Source organism: Lipotes vexillifer, unplaced genomic scaffold (assembly GCF_000442215.2).
Source record: "Lipotes vexillifer unplaced genomic scaffold, Lipotes_vexillifer_v1.1 scaffold253, whole genome shotgun sequence".
In the NCBI taxonomy this organism is placed as follows: domain Eukaryota; kingdom Metazoa; phylum Chordata; class Mammalia; order Artiodactyla; family Lipotidae; genus Lipotes; species Lipotes vexillifer.
In genome coordinates, this window is record NW_006780322.1 from 4,234,326 (window position 1) to 4,257,631 (window position 23,306).

The 23,306-nt window shown below is 45.1% G+C and overlaps 1 pseudogene; it reads left to right on the top strand.

The window, feature by feature from the left end:
• The first annotated feature begins 969 nt into the window (after positions 1 to 969).
• The window catches only part of LOC103078362 (Golgi reassembly-stacking protein 2 pseudogene), a 59,578-nt pseudogene continuing 37,241 nt past the window's right edge, over positions 970 to 23,306 (top strand).

Below are 23,306 nucleotides of genomic sequence, written 5' to 3' on the forward strand. Positions count from 1 at the left end.
GGAGCAGAGTTCTATCGTCATCATCTCTCCCCCAAAGAGAGGGCTGTATACACGCTCCCTACAGCCTGGCCTTCCAGTGGGAGAGAGGGTGGGGACTGGAATTCACCTTTGGGACAGACTTTACTTTGTCCCCAGGCCCAGAGAGAAGAGGAAATGCCTTTTCACCGCAGCCCAAGGCTGAGATCCTTTCATTTCCTGTGCGGGGATCTGCCTTTCCTAGGACATTTGACAGCAGGGCTGTCCGTCCAGTCCCACCTGTCAGGGTAGCCCTGCCTTCCTGCCCTGCAGGATGGGAGCGCACTCGGTGGGGATCCCACGTGGAGGATATCGAAGGGGAGTCCCTCTGGCTCCCCTCAGCGCCAGGTGAAGCTCCTGTCTGGCTAGAACATCTACATTCAGCTTCCTGGTGGCTGCACAAGTCCCCTCGGGGATGATGTGTGTCCTTTGCTGGACTCAAGGTAGTTTTCTCAGAAAGAGGCAAATCTGCCTCGGGGGTGGGTTAAATGCTGACTCCTCATTTCAGACAGAAGCTGCCTGGAGCCTTGGAGCACAGCTTTCCCAGAGCAGGTCCTAGCTAGAGCATCACAGGGTTTCTGCACTCCGTCTGGACCCTGCTGCCCACACCCGCTATTTCAAAGTTCTCAATTCCCCTCAAACCTCCTACTCGACCACCTGCCCCCCTTCTTGGCAGCTGCCCTAATTTGGGGAGAAAATAGATCCAGCAGTCCCCTACCCACTGGCTTCCATCATTCCACAGGTAGGCATGGTGGCTCCCAGCTTCTTTTCTCCTGTCCCCCTGGAGAAGGCTGGCTGCCGCGCCAAACCAGCTCGCCTGTGCTCAGATGGGTGGCCGTGGAAAGCAGCCTCTAAAAACTCTGGTTCTGTCTCGCTTGCCCTCTCCTGCTTCTCCACTTGCTTGCTCTTCTGGAAGCCAGCTGCCATGTCGGGAGCTGGCCCGTGAAAAGGCCCATGAAGCAAGGAACTGAGGCGGGCCTTGGGACAACAGCCAACAAGGGACTGCCGTCCTCAGTCCAGCAGCCTGTGAAGAGCCGAATCCTGCCGAGAACCAGTGAGTGAGCCTGGCAGTGAAGCCTCCCTCAGTCCAGCCTTTGGGTGAGACCGTAGTCCTGGCCGACACCTTGACTGCAACCTCGTGAGAGACCCTAAGCCAGAGCACCCAGCTAAACCTGGCTAGATCCCCAACTCGCAGGAACTGTGAAGTAATAAATGTTTATTACTTTGTTAAATTTGGGGGGTAATTTATTGCGCAGCTATAGAGAAGGACTACGGTGGCTCTCAGACTCGTCAATTTCTTAGCTCTGAAAATTCTGAAAAAAATTTGGGCATCCACGTAAGGTTGCCACCTTCTTAGTTTACAAAGTAAGTCTTGAAAAATGACAACCAATTTTTACTCCCATTGTTTTTATAAAAGAAGGATCATTTTACAATAGGTGATAGAGCATGTGACTAGTTGGTCTAAATTTTAATTACTTGAAGGTGGTTTTATCCTGCAAGGTCACCCCAACCCAAATTGTTAATTCATTAAAAGCTACATTGTCCCTTAAAAAAAAATCAACAAGGATCATTTTTTATTTTTATTACAGTGTTATTTACATACAGTAAAGTCCATCCATTTAAAAGTTGAGGAATTTTGATAATTCTAAACTCACTTCCATAATCCAGATATGGAATGGCTTCTTCGTCCTAAAAAGTTTCCTATGCTCCTTTGCAGCCAATCCCCTCCGAATATGGGCCCCATGCAACCTTTGATCTGCTTAAGAGGAAGGACATTTTAATGTAACAAAACTTAGTCCGGAGCCTGTGCTCCGCAATGGGAGAGGCCACAACAGTGAGAGGCCCGCGTACCGGAAACAAAACAAAACAAAACAAAACAACTTAGGAAAGATGTACTCTCAAAATAAAAGGCAACCATTAAACTGAGTGCATTTAAATGTATAAACCAAACTTTATTTTTACATGGCCTTATGAACTTGCAGACTGATGGCTTTTTAGCACCACTGTTCTGGCTCCCATCGATATTAGATAAGCTAGGATGCTTTAAGAAAGAGTCCTGAATACAGTGGTTTAAATAAGATGGAAGAGTTTTCACTCCTCACATCCTGTTCCAAAGGTAGGTGGGCAGTTAGGGCAGGTAGAGGGCTCCACTCTCCAAGGTCATCTGGGAACCCAGGCCAGTGAGCCGATCTGCCAACCTCTGTAAGTGACATCCTTCTCTGGGTCCAAAGCAGCTGCTGCAATCTCCTAGCCATCAGGAAAGGAGAGAGTGTGTCCGCAGCAAGCATCTTTAAGGAAATGACCCAGAAATTTAACACCAAACTTTTGCTGACATGGCACTGGCTCAAGTTAGTCAGACGACCAAACCTATGGGAGGATGGGAGGTAGGGAAATATAGGCAGTGCTGGGTGACCCAGTGCCCAGTTAACAGCTGGAGGATTCTACTACTGGCCAAAAGGAGACAGTTAGCATTATGCCCTCTCTTCCAAATTGTTGGTCTCTGCCTCTCTTCTGGTTCCAACTGTCAGCCTTTCCAGTGCTTTTCATCTTTAAAAATACCTCCTTGGGCTGCACATGCTGTGCTCTCCTTGTTAGCACCCCATCTCCCCCCATTTCCTCACACTCTCTTTCTCCTCCTGATTCCTATCCACTCCTCAACCCAGGCAAAATGACTCTCCCCAGCAGGTCTCCAAGACTCGTTTTTGTTGAATCCATGCTTTCCAGTGCTTTTCTTACTGGATGTTTCTTCAGCTTCTAACGTGTTGACCTTCTGTCTTGAATGCTCTCTTTCCTTCATTCATTTGATACCATAACCTCATGTTTTCTACATTCATTTAGTCACTCTTAGTTAGTCCCTGCTCTGAATGATTCCCCTGCTGCCTTCTGTCACCTCTCAGCATTTCCCAGGACACTACTCTCTTTTATTCTTTTCTCTATACAATCACCTGAGCAGATCTGCTCCTAAGTCAGTTAAGATAAGTCAGTTAAGATTGTGCTTGGCTGTATGTAACAGAAACCCAACAAATGGTGGCCGATATAAGCAAGAGGCTTATCTTTCTCATGTAACAGGGAGTCTGGGGGCAGGCTGTCAGTCCAGGGCTGTCTGTGCTCCTTTTGTAGATCTGCTTTGCCAGCCTTAGTGTGTGGGTCTTTTCCCTATGGTGCAAGATGGCTGCCACATCTTCTGGCAGCACATCTACATTCCAGGCAGGAGGAAGGAGGAGGGAATAGGGCAAAAGGCAAAAGGAGGATGCTAAGTCTGTCACATTTCATGAAAGCTATCTCGGGAGTCCCCATAGCACTCCAATTTCAGAACCGGATCCCACGGCCTCTTGTAACTAGGAGAGTGTCATGGGAAGTGAATGATCTAGCTGTACACAGTGCAGATGTGAACAAAGCTGGGAGTATTAAGAATGAAGAAGAAGATGGATACTGGATGGGAAAGGAGCAGTGGGTGCCACCCACGACTTTAGTGCGTATCTGCTGACAATTCAGAAAACTATATATTCTATGCAAATGGCCAATAAGCACATGGAACAATGCTAAACATCACTAATGATCAGGGAAATGCAAATCTAAACCACAACGAGATGCTACCTCACACACATTAGAATGGTTACCACGAAAAACAAAGAAACAACGGAAAGCAAGCGTTGGTGACGATGTGAAGAAATTGGAAAGCTTGTGCATTGTTGGTAGGAATGCAAAATGGTGCCTCTCTCGTGGAAACCAGTATGGCAGTTCCTAAAAAAATTAAATATAGTATTACCATATGATCCAGCAATTCCATCTAGGTATACAACCAAAGGAATTGAAAACAGGCACTCAGGTAGAGATTTGTACACCCACACCCGTAGCACCATTATTCACAATAGCCAAAAAGGTGGAAGTAACCCAAATGTCCATTGACAGATGACAGATGAATGGATAAAAAAATGTGGTATATATGTGCAATGGCATGGTAGCATATCTTAAAAAGGAATGAAGTTCTGATCATGCTACAACATGAATAAACCTTGAAGACATTATGCTAAGTGAAACAAGCCAGACACGAAAGGACAAATATTGTTCTGATTCCATTTACATGACGTTCTCAGAACAGGCAAATTCATACAGACAGAAAGGAGAATCGAGGTTACCAGGGGCTGTGGGGGAGGGAAGAGGGGGGAGTTATTGCTTAATAGGCACAGCATTTCAGTTTTGCAAGATGAAAAGAATCCTGGAGATGGATGATGGGGGTGGTTAGACAATAATGTGGTGAATGTATACTTAGTGCTACTGACCGTCCACTTAAAAATGGTTAAAATGGTAAATTCTATGTTATGGATATCTTTTTACCACAATAAAAAATCCTTGTCTTCAGTTTCGAGCTCCTTTGAAAAGACCTGTTTATTTAGGCACTAGACATTTTCATTTGGATACCTCACCTCCCAAATTTTTTTTTTTTTTTTTTTTTTTTTTTTTGGGGTACGTGGGCCTCTGGCTGTTGTGGCCTCTCCTGTTGTGGAGCACAGGCTCCGGACACACAGGCTCGGCGCCCGTGGCTCACGGGCCTAGCCTCTCGGCGTCATGTGGGATCTTCCCGGCCGGGGGCACGACCCCGTGTCCCCTGCATCGGCAGGCGAACTCTCAACCACTGCGCCACCAGGGAAGCCCACCTCACCTCCAACATTTTATGCTCAGAACTGAACTCATGAAGTCCCACATGGGTCTCTCAGCCCTTTGAAATCACATACGCTAGCTCAGCCACTGGCCCGCAGAGCTTCACACGGCGCCAGGACAGGAGGATCTGGAGAGGTTCCAGCCTCAGCCACAGGCCCATGGGAACCAACCTCCTTGGTAACGCTTGGCTCCTTGGGGCCAACCCAGGTTACCTCCCCTCCAACAAACAAGCAGCTCCTTCCTCTTTTCCTGCTGGCGAGTTCCTCCTTGGAGTTCTTGGTATCTTTTCCTGATAGGATCTTCAGAGAAGACCATACAGTCCATGCTGCCAGGTTTAGGACAAGTGTCTAGGCTCTCCTTTGACACACAGTGCTGCCTTTTTCCAGAATGCCGCCTATCATGGGCTGTCAGAGAGGTGAACGCCTTGTCAAGTCTCCCAGAGGTCTGGCACACCCTTTCCATGGGACTGGGGCTGACCTGGGACATGATGGATCAGCCAGCTTCTGTCCTGGTCGGCTCTTATGCCCAGACCTGCTGTTAAATATGTTGACTGTGACCCCAGCCTAAAGCTGCGGGGACTACTTTGCAAACGGGAGGCCCACTGACTCCTGTGAGAAGATTTTCCCCAAGGGGACTTGTGGTGTCTGTCGACATACGAGAGAGTCCGGCATAACGTTAAGGACTTCTGCTTCGCCGGGAATTTCTACACACACACATTAAAGTAATTCTCAGGTTGAATGATCTGAAAACCATGTGGGAGAAATGGTAATTAAGAGTGACAATGGGGGCACATTTATATTCAGGGGGCATTTCTGGCTGTATCAGGCATGGGTGTCAGCTCAGGTACAGATATGATCTTGTTTTTACTCCTGGAAGCCTGACTGGAGAGTGTATGTGTTATCTATTGCTGGGTAACAAATAACCCCCAACTTAAGGACTCAAAACAATATTTATTATCTCCCAGTTTCAGTGGCTTAGGAGTGGCTTGGCTGGGTCCTCTGGCTCCTAAGTGACCGTCAGGGTTTCAGCCGGGGCCACAGTCATTCTAGGCTCCCCACCCCCAACCCCGCGCCATGGCAGGATCCTCTCCCAAGTCAGTGTTATTAGCAGGATTCAGCTGGTTGATGGCTGTTGCCCAGAGGCCACCCTCAGTTCCTGGCCATATGGGCCTCTCTGGGGGCGGGTGCAGCTCACAACATGGTAGCTGATTCACCAGGGTGAGCAAGCTAGACAAGCCAAGGAGACAGAAAGAGTGAGCTAGACGGAAGTCACAGTCTCAGATCTAATTTGGAAATGTCAGTCCATCCCTTTTGACTCTATTCTCCTAATTAGGAGTCTGTCACTAGGTCCAGCCCACATTCAAGGGGAGGAGGCTACAGGAGCAGTGGGGGGCAGGGGGTCATTGGGAGACATTTTGGAAGCTGCCCACTACAGAGTTCTCTTTCCTCTGAGCATATGTTATCTTGCAGGGCACTTCGATCATCAGTTGAATCAGTCAAAGGCTAGGAGGTGGATAAATAACCTGACAAATCTCTGAGCAGCTCTCCACGCCTTTGCGGCTGTCTTTTCCACTCGGGTTGATTTCAGTGTTTTTAAGCAAAGATGACGAGATTGCAGACAGGGTGGTGGAAGGACCAGGCTTCCTCCCTGGTCTTTTAAGAAGGAGAGAGCGCTGGTTCTCAAGGCTGCTTCTCCTCTCCTTGTCTGACTAACTCTCTGTGGTTTGGCTTTGCTCTGCGGTTTGTTTACACGGCTGGGCAAGGAAGATGACTTAACCCATCCAGACGGAAATTAGGGCTGATTTCAAAGTGAACCATCAGTCAAAATAAGGCATAACCGTCATAACGAGCAGAAATCCATATCTTTGCTACAGAGGCACCAGGACGACGAATCATATTCTGTGCCTTTGCATGTGCTGTTCCCCATCTGCAATGCCCTCCCTACCTCGCCTATCCATCCTGCCAGGTGCCCCTTCGTGAACCTTCCCCAGGGTTTCTGTCCACACAGCTCTCTCTCTTTCTTAAGTTTTAGAGCAGCTAATGTCTGTGCCACCCAGTTGAGCTTCTGGCTACATCCTGCCTCATGGGGCTCTTTATTGCCTGCATGTGAGCTTTATGTCCTGGCTCCAACGAGACGTAACCTTCTCCAGGGCAAGAACTGTTGTCCAGTTCTTTCACACCCACCGTGGTACCCAGCCCAGGGTAGAGCTCGTTGATACTTGAGGTCAGAAGCCTGGTCAGATCTTATATTTGGAGGCTCCCAAGCTCCTTGAACAGTGCCTGTCCATGCATGGCAAGACTTCCCTCAATAAATGTAACTTTTATGTTGGTGTCTATGGCATTTGCATGGATGGAGCTTGGAAGGGGAGGGAGAGGACTGCAGTGGTGGTGCTGTCACTCAATCCCCGCTCTGCTCATCTCTCACGTATGACCTTGTCCATCGCACTCAGGGCCTCTCGTCAGACCTGCTCCCCTTGGGCGGTGGGGTATGCTGCCTGCCTGGTGATGCCCAGTCTTGAGAAATCTCTCCAGCTAGGCAAAGCGTATCTGGATCTTTACTTCTGGGCAAGAAACCCTCTCCTCCCCAGCATTCCCTTCTTTTGGAAAGAGCAGTTGTTTTTCTGCTTTGAAGGAAGAAGCCCAAGGAAACTGTGCGTGGGAACCGCAGGGAGGGGCTTGGTCATTGTTCGACGGTCGTCCTTGGCCGGCGCAGCTCAGGCGCTGACCAGGATCCTGGGCGGGGGTGGAGCTGACAGAGGGATTGGCCTCCAGCAAGGCTCATGCTGTGGATTCTCTCCTCAGCTCTGCAGCTCTAACTCAAAGGACAAGGCCGAACGTGTCCTGGTGCCTTGATTTGCCCCTCAAAACAGGAGGCGGTGTGATCTTTCTGGTGGAGCCTCGTGTCTCCTGTGAGCACTGGGGATCCTGTGACTGCAGATGAGTCTGGGGGCTGGGCTGGGCTGGGGGGACAGTATTCCTCACTTTCTTCTTCAACCAGCACTTATAACCAGCGTCTACGGGGCACCCGCTGTGCTCCACGCTTTGGGGTGGTGGACAGTGAAAATGCAAGGTCAGATACGGCAGGCCCTTGCCCTGGAGGAGCCCTCGCAGCCTAAGGGGAAGAAAGGGGGACATCAGAGGTTTGCGTCCGCCTGGGTGCGGAGAACCTTGAGGAGGGGTTGTCTCTGGCGGGAGGCATCGGGGAAAGTGAGAGGAGACCATGCTTAAGCTGAGTTTTGACAAACAGGAACCAGTTACTTGGGGAAGACGATTTTCGGTAGAGGAGGCGTAATGTGTGAGACGGGCCAGCGGTGGCGAGTTTGGCCTGCCTATAGTATGAGGGTTTCGAGCAGGAGTGAAGCAATCAGCCTTGGATTTTATAATGATCGCTGTGCCTGGTGAGGAGGGAGGGCTGGAGGGGCCGGGATAGCAGTGGGTAGGCAGGCGGAGGCTCTGTAGTGGTCCCCGTCCCCGTGAGGGAATCTGGAGAGCAGGCGACCACAGAGGAGACATCGGGGAAAGTGGCCAGAGTTCCTGCTGGTGGTTATGTGTGTACACGTGTGTATGCGAGTACACATGTGCATGTGTGTATGTGCGTGAGAGCGTGTGCCGCATAGGTGCATGCATGTGGATGTGTACATGCATGTAGAGATGCATGTTTGTGCAGGTGTGTGGGGACTGGCGGAGGCATGATAGAGAGAGCTGGGGAACCCACATTTGATGAATTTGGTATAGTCTTCATTTTCCGTTTGAGTAAACTAAGACTCCCATACGTTAAATGATGTCCTTTCTTCATTCAATGAATATTGAACCCTCCATTGGGAGGGCATATTTCACATATTTTGCCACTTTTAATCCTTAAAGAAACATTATAAAGGAGTTACTGTTATCTCCCCATTTTATAGATGAAGAAACAGGCTCAGAGAGAGAAACATCCTGATGACATTGACCTGCGTGTCATGGATTCTACATGGAGTCCGTGGGAAATGTCAGCTGGGACTTCTCCAGACTGGTGGGATCCTCATTTTGAATACCCAAATTCTCTCCTCATCCCTTTTTGTTTTCACATAAAGGATGATATGAGTGCTTTTCAGAGCCCTTCAAGGATACAGGCAAGAAAGACTGAGGGGACCAGTAAAGATTTCTTAAAACAATAAGAAATATATATGCATACAATCCTCCTTAAGGCAACTTCCTCTAAGAAAAAGTCCAAAGCAGCGAATGGGAGGTAGGGGGAGGTCTACAGGGTTGCTGTTTGCTGCAGAGTTTCCTTCCTTCTGTTTTAATATCAAGCCTCTAAGTCTGATACATGTTAATACAATGTTCACTGGAAAGAAGAATGGTTGTGATATATGCTGTAAACCAGCACTTCCAAATTTTACTGTGTATGTGGGCCACCTGGGGATCTTGTTAAAACACAGATTCTGATTCAGTGGGTCTGGGTGGGGCCTGACATTCTGTGTTTGTCCTGTGCTCCCAGGGATGTCCATATGGCCACACGGCAGGATTTGCACCACCCTTTGAGGAGAAAGACTGAAAAGGAAACAGAGTCAGGGGTACCTGTGGTTAACGAAGAGGGGGGCATGGCCAGGAGCCTGAGGGAGAAGAGAATGAGTTTTGCTTTTAATGTGTTGTGTTTGAGGCACAGATTCTTCCTGGGGGAAATTGTGTGGTGATGACTAGTGGGGGTCAGAGTTCAATGAAAGGACAAGGGGGCCACATGGTACAAATATAGGCCTATAGACTCACCCTTCACAAAAATTGTGGTTGGTGTTCAAGCAACTTTATATAAGAAGCTCTTAATGAGATTAACACCCTCGAAAGAGTTTTGTGCATTGGGCTTTGGATTGATGTGAATGAAATTGTTTCAGGAAAATTCCTTTGGTTACTTTTCTGGGATGCTGAAAGCTTCCTAAGGGATAACAGGGAATTAACTAATTGCTCCCCAAAGATACTTGACCATGCGGTGGAGAAAAAGAGTGAGGTTTCTCATCATTATGATTATTTTTATGACCCCAGCAGGCAGATCTGACTGGTGGAGACATCTATTCAGAGGCTGAGGTGGTAAAAATAGAACCTGGGCATGTTCATTACCAATGCCTGCCCAGAGCTACTGTGCCTTAGGCAGAGAAAGCCTCAAAGCCCAGAGAAGAGGCTCCAGCCTCTTCCTAAGGCACAGTGGTGAGGTCTGGAAAGAGCTTGGGATTTGGAGTTGGAGCTTATTGTTGGAACCCTCACTCTGCTCCATATCATTTCAGACAAATTTGTATCTCACTGAGATTACAGTTTTCAAGAGACAACATCCCTGGATGGATAAGACATTGGGTTAAATTCACACTAAGGTGTGGCTGACGCATTACTCAAACTTTTCCTTGGAGCCAGTTCTGACTCTAAGAAGGGCACAAAGCTTTGAAGAACAGGAGTAGAGGAAATGCCACAGAAAGAAGATGTCAGTAAGTCTAAAGGCCAGATATTCTATTAGGGAGATTTCTACCTGCTTAGCATTGAGTTGATTATTCTCAAGCCTGGCTGCATAGGCGTGGTGCTCAGTGGGCTTTAAACATGTATGTCTACGTAGAAGAAAGCCATCACCTGGGATGTTTGTAAAGGGTTTGTCTCTGTCACGGGCTTGAAAATCTGGGCTCTGTTTTCCATGAGATACTTGCCGACCTTTCCCCTCGACTGCCCACACCAATCCTGTTTGAAAGAGACAATTCTGAACACTGTCAGTGCTCAGCTATGACCCTTCAGCCTGCTGACCCATGAAGGTATGTGTTCCCTCCATAAATGGCCAGGTTCCCTGACTTATTGTTATTTTTCTTTTTTGAAAAAAAATTCATTTAGTAACTTTATTTTTGGCTTCGTTGGGTCTTTTTAAATATAAATTTATTTTATTTTATTTATTTTTGGCTCCGTTGGGTCTTCATTGCTGCACGCGGGCTTTCTCTAGTTGCGGCAAGTGGGGGCTACTCTTCATTGCAGTGCGCGGGCTTCTCATTGCGGTGGCTTCTCTTGTTGTGGAGCTTGGGCTCTAGGCACGTGGGCACGCGGGCTCTAGAGCGCAGGCTCAGTAGTTGTGGCGCATGGGCTTAGTCGCTCCGCGGCATGTGGGATCTTCCCGGACCAGGGCTCCAACCCGTGTCCCCTGCATTGGCAGGTGGATTCTTAACCACTGTGCCACGAGGGAAGTCCTGCTATTTTTCTTTAAAAAATAAAAACAAAAACCCGGGAAGCCTCCTTCCCCAAACAACAACAACAAAGAGACCCCACTGGGTCTGTTTCTCAAGGAGACAATCCTTCATCAAGTGTCACTGCCACATGTATTTCTTTTGTAAAAGATTCCTGACTTCATGTCTCCCCAAGGACTCTGTCAGGATGATCTCACCTTCTGAAATTGGCAGGGAATAAGCATTCTGATTTCATTCTAGCTCAAGGACAGAAAGGTGGTTGTTAAGCAGAAATTGTCCAGTCAGTAATCAGACAAGCCCAGTCACTTCTTCTCAAAAAGATTCTGGCCAAATGCTGGAGATACTTTCTGCAGGTAAGATTGACCTTGAACACACAGACTCCTATAAGAGCCAGAAGTCCTGTTTTTTTGAAGTCCTGGTTGCTTTCGAGGGCCTCTGTAAAGGAAAAGGAGACCTGGGAGGAGTGGACTAATGTGGAACCTTTCCTATTACAAGCACATAGAAATGCGGGATAAAATGAAAAGCAAATTAGTTCAGTTGCTGGAACTGAAGAGGTAATGGAGAAACACAGCCGGAAGTGGTGAGTGGTGCCCTAGCTAGCGAGGGGTGTGAGTGTATCTGTCTGTGCTCTTATTAGACTGGAGTGGGGCCCATGCAGAGATGAGAGTGGAGGCCTTGGGCCGGTGCCAGCCAGAGGCCTAAACAAGGAAGAAAAAGGTGGGGGGCTTGCAGGGCTGAACTCTCCAAGAAAGGAGGACTAGGAAAAAAAATACAGTCGTTGATTAAGGAAGACGCCAAGAAAGTTTGCTTCTGCCTGGATTCTGGGTGGAAAAAATTAAAGCCTTTTGTGAAAAAGTGAAATCCCAAGCTTCTGCTTTGAGAGGTTCTGGAGACAATGTACACTGTCTATGAATTGGGGACGTCCTAGATTAAAAAATGCATGTAAAGAGTGGTCCTTGTTATGTTACTGTTAGGACACATGCAGACACAGATGAAAAGTCACTCTGGTCATAGGAGTTTTCCATTGAAAACTCAAGCTGAGTTAAAGATTATCTTTCAGCAAAAATTTACAAAATACCTTATGGAAAGATCCACCATGAACAAGAATTTGCAGATGCAGCAAGCAGGAGTGTCAGCAATCCCCACCTTGAGATCATAGAAAAGCAGTCTGAAAGAGACCATAAATATAGGGCTGTTTACATGATTAAAGAGATAAAAAGAAAAAATAGAAGCCACAATGAAAGAATAACCATTATGAAAAAGAGTGGGAGTAATACTGATAATACAATATATTTGTGCTCATATTCAGATTTAAAAATAAATAGACTTAAACTGAGGAAGATGGGTTGCCACCAACCAACCAACCAACCACCCAACCAACAAACAAAATAACAAAAGTCAACAACATCTCCTCCATCTCCCCCCGAAAACCCAAAGTACAAAAAAGGCCTCCGAAAGCCATATCTTGGAAAGAGCAAATGGGAGGCCCTCATTTTGTCCTTGCGTATTTCAACCCACTGAAGCTTAGCATGGTTTATACACTCTTGTAAACTGTACCAGTCAGCACTAGGTTTATCATCAGGATAAGAATGCAGACACTAAACTTGGTTGCCTACGACGCCAAAAGAATCTTTCTATTACAGTATGATCATGGAAAGAAATGGAAATACTGGGCCAGTAAAGTTCCTGTGAGCAGCCCCATATGATCACACAGTGGAAGAGAATGAATAGGGAATCTGAGTGTAGTCATGAGATGGGCAAAGGAAGTTTAAAAAAATCGTATAATTGTACAATTCAAGCATACGTGCTAGAGAACTTGGGCACTGGACATGCCTGGTGGTCAGCCACCATCAATCTAATGAATCAGTGTTAGCTTTGCTTCTTCCTGCACATGCTGTGTCCCAGTGTTGCTACAGAGACGGTCGAGTCCACTCTCTTGTTAGTACCTGGATTTGGGTTGCAAGTGACATGGCTGTAGAAAAAAGAAGAAAAAGGTTGGGCAGGAAAAAAGAAAACTGCCATGATTTGAGATTGTATGATGGCCAACATGGACCATCTATGAGAATCTATAGGCAAAATAATGAGAGTTTAGAAAGGCTACTGGAAATGATCAATGTACAAAATCATTAGTAAAAAAACTTTAGAAAATTTAATGAAAAATACTATTTACAATAACAACAGTAACACAAAACTATGAACTCTTAGAAGCAGATGTAATAAAAGAGTGCAAGAGCATCATGGAAAAAAATCAAAACAATTTATTGAAAATATAAAATAAAGGGCTTCCCTGGTGGCACAGTGGTTGAGAGTCCGCCTGCCGATGCAGGGGACACGGGTTCGTGCCCCGGTCTGGGAAGATCCCACATGCCGCGGAGTGGCTGGGCCCGTGAGCCATGGCTGCTGAGCCTGCGCGTCCGGAGCCTGTGCTCCGCAACGGGAGAGGCCACAACAGTGAGAGGCCCGCGTACCACACACACAAAAAAAGAAAATATAAAATAAGACCTAAGTAGTTGGAGACAAAATACCATGGATACAAAGACTTGATATCAAAAAGATGTCAATTTTTGTCCAAATTAAAGTCTGTTTGATTCCAATAAAAATTCCCAAGAAGTTTTTTACAGAACTTGACAAAATAGGTCTAAATATTCAAACAAAAGAGGGAATGCCAAAAGTATTCAAAAAATCTTAAATAATCATCATAATTGTAATGATGATGATGAGAGATTTCAAAAATTTATACAAAACTATAGCATATAGCTTAAACAGTGTGATATAAGCATAAGATAGAGAAATCTACCGGTGAAACAGAATAGAGAGTGTAGAAACGGACTTATGTACATTGGGAATTTGGCTTATGGCAAAGGTAGTATTACAAGGCAGCAGGGATAGAGCAGACTAGTTAATAAATTGGTCTTGGACAATAAACTATGGAAAAAGATAAAATAGGATTCCTACCTCACCACATACACACACACTTCTAGCAGGATTAAAATATAAATGTAGAATGTAAAACTTTAAGATTTTAAGAAGAAAATATAGAGCAATATCTTCATAACTTTAGGGTATGGAAAATGTTTTAAAATAAGACAAAATAGGGAAAAAAAGCTTAAGAGGAAAGTTTGATAAATTTAACTACATGAAAATGAGAAGATGTTTGCAACATATATAACTAATAAAGAACTAGTGTGCAGAATATATATACAAAAAGTCTTGAAAGCTAATGATAAGGATCCAGGCAATAAAATTGGTAATTTATAGAAGAGACAATCGAGTGGGTGAGGATAAAATAAGGAGAAGCTTGCTTTGTTAGTCATGAGGGAAATGCAAAATAAAATAAGAAATCATTTCACACGACCAGATTCACTAAAACAGAAAGTCTGGTAACACTAATGTTTTTCAAGCTGTTTGTTATGACTCATCTGTAAGTTGTGAAATCAGTTTAATGAATCACTGCCAACATGACAAAATAAAATTATAATAGAAAGAAAATATCAGCATGTGCTGATAGTAATGAAACAGTAAGTATTTTCATGAAAGTTTTGATTCAGCTTATGTACACACCCACACACACCGGTATATATGTATACATACACATGTGTGCATGTGCGTATTTACGGGGTCAAAATGTAAAATGCATTTTTTACGCTGAATGTGGTAGAAAAGTCTAAAGCCTCTGTTTTACATACAGCAAAAACAATGTTATATGTTTACAGATTACATAGGTTGTGTGGGAGTGATAAATACCATGTTAGAAGAGTGGTTTCCTCTGGAGTGGGAGGGAAGAAGACATGGGGTCAGAGTGTGAAGATTTCACTCCACCTATGTTGATAGTTTACCAAATACATCTGAAACAAAAATGCAAACAGTGTTAATATCTGTTAAGTCTAGGATAGGCATGGGTGTCCATTACAGTATTATCTGTACTTTTCCATATGTTTGAACTGTTTCACAATTAAAAAAACACTTAAAATTTAACCAACAATAAAAGGTATGGGCATGTGTGGGGGGAGGGAAGGACTCATATGGCTGCAAGAGGCTTTGCAGCAAAGGGACAAGGTGTGTTCACATCTCTGTGGCCAAAAGTCTCAGGAAGTTCTGGGCCTCAGGGCCAGTAGTCTGGGCAGCCAACTGCCATGTGTTGATGTGGCCTCACTGCTGTCCCTTCACTCTGGGCTGGTATTGTCACCGCTTTTATTCTTCTCCATTAGATCACAGGCCATTTTCATCGCCCTCTTCAGCAACCTGCATTGGGCAGGGCAGCCCAGCTGCAGGAAGTTACTGCTAGCTATTTACTTAACATTCTTTCCCCAGGATCCCATTGGGCCTCTGGCCCTGGAATTCTTTCCCCCCCCAGCTTTATTGAGATATAATTGGTCTACCACATTGCATAAGTTTAAGGTGTAAAATGTGATGCGTGATTACCACCATAGAGTTAATTAACATCTCCATTACTTAACATAATTATCATTTCTTTTTCTGTGGTCAGAACATGAAGATCTACTCTCAGAAACTTTCAAGTATACAATGCAGTATTGTTAACTATAGTCACCATACTGTACATTAGATCCCCAGAACTTACTCATCTTATAACCGGAGGTTTGTACCCTTTCACTGGCATTTCCCCATTTCCCCCACCCTCCCACCCTGGCACTACCATTCTACTCTCTCTTCCTATGAGTTCAGTTTTTTTAAGATTACACGTAAAGTGATATCATACAGGATTTGTCTTTCTCTGTCTGACTCATTCTACCTAGCATAATCTGTCGAGGTCCATCTATGTTGTTGCAAGTGGTGGGATTTCCTTCTTTCTTAAATAATATTCCATATATATACCACATCTTCTTTATCTATTTGTTTGTAGATGGACCCTCAGGTTGTTTCCATATCTTGTTATTGTGACTAATGCTGTAATGAACATGGGAGTGCCGATATCTCTTTGAAATTTTGATTTCATTTCCTTTGGATATATGCCCAGAAGTGGGATTGCTGGATCATATGGTAGTTCTATTTTTAACTTTTTTAGGAACCTTCATACTCCTTCATATCCATAATGGCTGTATCAACTTACATTCCCACCAACAGTGCACAAAGTTTCCCTTTACTCCACATCCGCACCTACACATGTGGTCTCTTTTTGATAATAGCCATCCTAACAGGAGTGAGATGATATCTTATTGTGGTTTTGACTTGCATTTCCCTGGTGATTAGCCATGTTGAGCATATTTTCATGTATGTACCTGTTGACTATCTGTATGTGTTCTTTGGGAAAATGTCTATTCAGTTCCTTTGCCCATTTTTAAACCAGGTTGTTTGTTTGCTATGAGTTGTATGAGTTCCTTATATATTTTGGATATGAACTCCTTATCAGATAGATGATTTGCAAATATTTTCTTCCATTCTGTAGGTTGTTTTTTCATTTTGTTGATTGTTTCTTTTGCTGTGCAGAAGCTTTTTAGTTTGATATAGTTCCACTTATTTATTTTTGCCTTTGTTGCTTGTGCTTTTGATGTCGTATCCAAAACATTGTTTCTAAGACCAAGGTCAAGGAGTTTTCCCAATGTTTTCTTCTAGGAGTTTTATGGTTTCAGGTCTTACATTTAAGCCTTTAATTCATTTTGAGTTAATTTCTGCAAGTTTTATAAGATAGGGGTCCAATTTCATTTTTCTGCATGTGACTATTCAGTTTTCCCAGCACCATTCATTGAAGAAACTATCTTTTCCCCATTGAGTTTTGTTGACTCCCTTGCCAAATATTAGTTGACCTTGTAGGCAAGGGTTTAATTCTGGGGTCTCAATTCTGTTCTATTGGTCTATGTGTCTATTTTTAATGTCAGTGCCATACTGTTTTGATTACTATAGCTTTGTAATATGGTTTAAAATCAGGAAGTGTGATGGCTCCAGCTTTGTTTTTCTTTCTCAAGATTGCTTTTGCTGTTCAGAGTTCTTCTTTCCAGGTATTTGTGTCTTTTTCTTTCTTTCTTTTTTTTTTTTAACATCTTTATTGGGGTATAATTGCTTTACAATGGTGTGTTAGTTTCTGCTTTATAACAGAGTGAGTCAGTTATACATATATATATGTTCCCATATCTCTTCCCTCTTTGTCTCCCTCCCTCCCACCCTCCCTATCCCACCCCTCCAGACAGCCACAAAGAACCGAGACGGTTATATGACACTTAAGAGCATCAGTAAGAGCACTTTGAACAACCAAAAGGAGTTGTCCAATTAAAATATTATCACTAAAATATATATATATTGAACAGAATAGGTTATTGTTGTTTTAATGCCTGCTGACCTGAATAGGAGAGAGCCTTTATTATTTTTCCTGCTTTGGCCTATAAAGCTATTAACTGGGGTTTTCCTCTTAGCAGTTAACAATAGCAAAGTGAAGACGGCATCTAAGCTGTGTTCAGCCCTGACTCTTTCTGGTCTTGTGGAAGTAAAAGAGGTATGTTTGTAGACGACCTTCTTTGCTGGGAATTTAAGCCTTGGGTGACTAAACCCAGTATCTCTTTTGTCAGACGATACAGAGAGAATCTGGGAGAAATAACAACCCTGAAGGTGAGGTGATCAGTGTCACTCAACTAGGAAACAAGTTGAGAAGGGCTCTGCATGGGAGAAACCAGATGCCTCGAAGGACGAAACCTCTGAAATCAATCTCCTCTGAAGAGACTCAGCTTGGGCCCATGTGGGTTGGGACATATTTTGGTCTCAGTACTAGTGGTGACCACTGAGGCATCTCTTAGTGGACACGAATCTTAGGCCTAAGTGAAGGGCAGTTGCCTGTATTTTCCTCAGCTTTTGGGTGGGAGGCTAGAATAGGTTGGAGGGGGAAATCCTTTTCTGACAATTCATTAGAAATATTAACATTAAATAGAGGTATTTATGGTTCTCCATTCTTCTCCAATGCTGAAATTTTCTTGTGTGAGAAGTGTTATACCACAATAGCTGTTATACCATTGATCTGTACATGACCTAGGGCCTCAGTTTCTTCACACCTACCCTTTCTTATTTTTCTCTTTAGTTAAAGTTCTTCCATCTTTTATTCCAAAATATGGGATGTTCATAAAAATTCAGTTAAGACTGAAGAATATAAAGTGACATCTCAGGCCTTGCTTACACTTTCCTCCCCAGCGGGAGCCACCAATACATTTTTTGGTGTGGCTGTTCGGACTTCTTTTTATGTATTTACAAGTGTGTTTTGTGTGTGTGTATACACATTTTTTAATGTAAATAAGGTCGTATGTATACAGTGTTCAGTCACTAGCTCTTTCCCCCACCTTTAGCTGTCTTTGACATTATCCATCTTAGTGTATTGACCCACTTTCTTACTAATTATGGAACGGCGTTCAGTGCTCTAGATGGACTGTGGTTTATGTAGCGGTTCCATAATTGTCGGACATAGAGGTAGCACCCCCAGCTTCTTCCCGACCTTTCCTGTCTGCTGCTTCTTCCCAAGGAACATAGAAAGCATTTCCCTCCCCCCGTGGTTCTCTTTCTCTACTGCGTATTTCATTTCTAGCATCTTTACTGTGGGCATGCTCCCCCGCCACAGGCTTCGATTCCATTCAACAGCCTCTTCAGCATGTCCGATTCATCTTGATAATCATAATCATTACAATCTCCACAATGCCTCGCACAGTGCCTTGTACCTAATAGACAGATATTTGATAAAACTCTCCAAGGGGCAGGCTCAACATAAACACGTAGACAGAAGTTACACTCCAGGGTCCTGATCAGTGAGAAACCGAACGTGTGGCACGAGGCAACGTCTGCGATCTCCTGCTGTCATGCGCTTACTGCAGACGTGAGCGTTTGACACCTGTGAGGGGGACATAGTACACCACCATACGGTAGAAAAAGCGTGGCCTAATCCTCTGATATCTTGAATTTCAGCTGCAGCGCAAGTTCTTGAGCCCCGAGGAGATTCAGTCTGTCCGAGAACACCTGGGTTACCACAGTGACAGCCTGCTCTCTGTGCAGATCACAGGAAAAAAGCCCAATTTTGAAGTGGGTTCTTCTAGTCAACTTAAGCTTTCTACTACCAAGAAGTCTTCCGGTGAGACTGGCCTAGGGATATTGTTCTGTCTGAGTGGGCCTGAAAAGCCGTATTAAAAACTGAGCCAGAGATCTGAATGAGGTGGTGATATCTTTAGAGGATCATTCCCTTCCTTAATTTCCCTCATTTCCAAGTGGAAGAATGCTTAATGTACTGTTGTTCTGGGCATATTCGGATCCAATACTGAAATGATGCGTAGATATTACCTAGTTCAGCCCCTTCTTCTGCACCAGAGGACACTGAGGTCTCCAGATACTAGAGGTCAGACTCCCATAGTTTCATTAGTTAATGAAGTCTTTCCAGACCCCAGAATTATGACATTTACCCTCAGAAGACCTCACAGTGACGGTCATGGCGGATAAGAGTGTGCTATTCCTCTTCCCATGTGTCCTTTTCTCTGTGCCACTGAATTCAGCTTTTCTTTGAGGATCTTAAGACACTTATAAAAATATCTCCTCTCAGAAGATTGCACTCCACCCTTTTTCACCATTCTCACCCTTCCTATCACTATTTTTTAATGCCTGAGTTGAGAAAAATTGTCCTAGCTGTGAGGTATGCAAAAATTTACAGGTATTCACACTGCTCTGTTTTGACTGTCCAGCCTAAATCTTCAAGAAATCCTTTAGCATCCTAACCTTTGGAGTCACAGTTCCAGAATGGGTAGGAGCAGCTTAGATGGCCTGCCCTGTGGGAGATCTGAGCATCCAGTGTGACAGTGATCTCTGGGGGGTGCACTTACCCGCCAAGGCCCATTCGTGGACTGGCCCACACTGAACCCTCAGCTCTTTCGGGCCCAGAGAGAGAATCAGGAGGTGTGATTTGCTACTGATTTGTTGTTACGCCACCGCCATCAGCTCTTGAGCCCATTTTCTTGTCTGTAACAGGTCTACATGAGACCGGAGCTTTGCTATTTATAATGCTTTTTGGTACAGTTTCTTGTTTCATATTCAAATCTCCTGCAGTGGGCATAGGGAATCCTATTAGCCCCATGTTCTAGGGATGGGAACTAAGAGAAGGAGGAGAAAGCAATATGGAGTGGAAGTTAAAAGCGTTAGGTAGACTCTGTCTGTACTTGTGTATTTGTGGCTGGGTGTAACTGGCCTAAGTATCTAAACCTCTTTCCTCATTTATAAAATTAGGATGACAAGAACTTTCCTCATAAGGTGGTGAGCAGGACTAAATTAGATCATGTATGTAAAATGTTTAATGTAGTATCTGGCACAAAGCTTAACAAATGATGGCTTTTATTGCCATAAAGTGATGGGTCCCTCTCATGCCTTTATAAGTGATAGAGCTGGGCCTTGAACCCAGGTCCAGTGTGTTCCCTGCACAGCCTCAGTAGAAAGCACTTACATGTGCTTGGAGTTTGTTTCCAGCTGCTTTTCTGGAGCTTGTTTTCTTTCATTGGTTGGATTCAGGGAAGCCTGCTATGGACCCTGCAGCTGCCAAGCTCTGGACCCTCTCAGCCAATGATATGGAGGATGAGAGCGTGGTGAGTCAGCACTGTGGTCACCTGATTGCTTTCTTTCAGGCCCCACTTTGGGTGGGAATGTTGTTGTTTGGAGTGGCCTCTCTGGGTTTGTAGGTGTGAAAGCATTTAAAGCCCAGCCTTGTGGCTGTGCCTGCCATTGGCATTTTTTGACTCAGAAGGAAACTCCTCATTAGTGGCATTTTAAATTTCTTTTTCAGCATCTTTCCCCCCGCAGATTTTCTTGTTCTCACTTCATGTGATATATTAAAGACTCTTGTGGGCATGCGTAAACCTGAAAAGAGTTTGTCAGCTAAAATATTTTTTGGCTCCTTCGTCTGGGCAAGTCACCAAATGCTCACTGTCTTAACAGTAATGCTCTTCCAACTCAGATCAATGCTTTCTGTAATAAAGTTCTTCATTCCTACAACTATTGAAGTTAGAGTGGTAAGCAAACTAGGCGACGGTTTGTGCCCTCACAGAGCTTACAGATTAACTGTCTACACGTTTATCGAAGAATCACACAAGTGTATATATCATTATCTGCCTTTTCCTCTGGAATTATATAGAAAATATTCCATTCCCTTTTCTCACACGACAGCCCTTTATATATTCGCATAAATATAACGCTTCTCTCTTTGTTCTTCCTGCCCCCTCCCTCCCTGCCCTCCACACACATATTCTCTGCACATCATAAATGAGTCCCCAGCCCCCTCACAGCCTAACACAGCTTCTGTGCACGTAGTGTACTCACTATGTGGTCAGCTTGGGCGTGATGATCAAGCCCAGGTAGGATGATGGCTGCCTTCTACATAGATGGGCAAACTGCTGCTGTGGACTGTGGCCACTTCACCTGTTCATTAGCAGAGACCATGACTGGGTCATTAATGGCTTCGAACATTCTCCAGGATCTCATTGACTCAGATGAACTGCTGGATCCAGAAGATATGAAGAAGCCAGACCCAGCTTCCTTGCGGGCTGCCTCCTGTGGGGAAGGGAAAAAGAGGAAGGCCTGCAAGAACTGGTAAGCCTTGGGGTGAGAAGAGGCTGCCAGGCTGCTTCCAGCGGCTTCTGATTGTCAAGGAATCGCTGTGCTTCACAATTACTAAAACATGTTTTATTGTAAAATGTATCAGACGGTTAGAAGAGTATGCTAAATAAGTACATTTTAAAGAACAATAAAATGAACACCCATGTACTGCTCACCCAGCTTAAGTACCAGGAACATGACTTGTTCCTTAGAAGTCGCCTCTGCCTGCTCCCTCAGCTGCATCTCCCTCCCTCTCCTTACAAGAGGCTACCATTCTCCCAAATTTGTGCTAATCTTTGCTGGCTTTTTCGATAGTTTACTGTCTGTGTGTGAATCTCCAAACAGTACATCATTGAATTGTGGAGCCCAAAGCTGACTAGGCCAGGAAAGGTCAATGCTCCATATCTGTGAAGACTCCCAGGGAAAAGGTCTGTCAAGGATTTGGAGTTCCTGGGTGGTGGCAGGTCCCACTCATCACCTGCTAACTTTCCCCCAGCACCTGTGGCCTCGCAGAAGAACTGGAGAAAGAGAAGTTGAGGGACCAGATAAGCTCCCAGCCCAAGTCGGCTTGTGGAAACGTGAGTATCTGGTTGATTACTCAGTATTCACAAAGGCCTAAACTAAACACAGGCCAGCTCCAGCTCTACAGAGTTCACTGCCCAATTATTTTAATAATAGGTGAACGTGTGAGAACGTGTCTCTAGGTAGTAATGGGAAGAGGGCTTATCTCCTGAGAGTGGGCAGCGCACTCATGCCCGTAGGGGAGGCACTTGTCATTTCTTATTTTTGGCCCCTTTCTTTCTGCTTCACATTAGGCCTGATGCTACTCAGCCATTTGCTGAGTGTGGCTGTGATTTGAACTGCTGAGAATACAGAAGTATTCACCTAAGGGACTTCTCTAGACTTTTGTCTTTCATGAAATCAGAGATCTTAAAGCCTCTTAGTATTTGGATCCCAGTTGGACCTACAAATGTACGCAGTCATTCTCTTTAGGCCACTGTGGCCATACCATGAAATTTGGGATCCCTTTCTTCTGGCCTGTATCTCTGGGAGAGCTGACACTTGGCTCCCCTGTATGATGGTCTCTTCTTTCAACAGTGTTACCTGGGCGATGCTTTCCGCTGTGCCAGCTGCCCCTACCTTGGGATGCCGGCCTTCAGACCTGGGGAGAAGGTGCTCCTGAGCGACAGCAGCCTCAATGATGCCTAGGGGAGGGCCCGGCCTGGGACACACCTGCTCCTCTGCCAGCTCCTGCCCCTTCCATCCCACCACGTGGTTCCTCCCGTCTCCTCTTGATTGGCTCACTCTGGCTTAGGTCCATTGCGGAGAGGGTGCTCAGTGGACAGAGTGGAGCTGGCTGGGAGCAGTGGTGTGGAGTGCTGCTGCAAGTCAAGACCACGGTATCCCGGGGCCCTGTTACCCTGAGTGGGGACCTCCTTCACCCAGTGTTAGGTAAACGGGGCACATCCCAAATAGGCCCCTCTCACCAGGTCAAAATGCTGATATTTCGTAACACTCTCCGAGCCCGCCATGCTTGAGTATTAACACTGTGACAGAGAGGGCCCCACCCCATTCTAAGCTCCGCAGTAGTGCCACGGCTTATCTTCCAGAGTTGGTGGTTTATTCACCATGCAGTTTTCTTGGTGACAAGAGGCAAGTGTCTCATGACCTCAGAGCACCAAGGGAATCACTCCTTGGTTGCTGTGATCATATCCAGTGTCCCTCTGCCCCCTCCAGTCCTACCCCCCATCCCTGTTTTACTGTGTTGCATCTGTGCCCCATTGTCATTTCTGTTAATCTCCAGGTATTAAACTTACGTACTAATGTATATTCGCTGTGAAGAGGGGATATGTCTGTGTGTGTGTGTGTGTGTGTGTGTGTGTGTGTG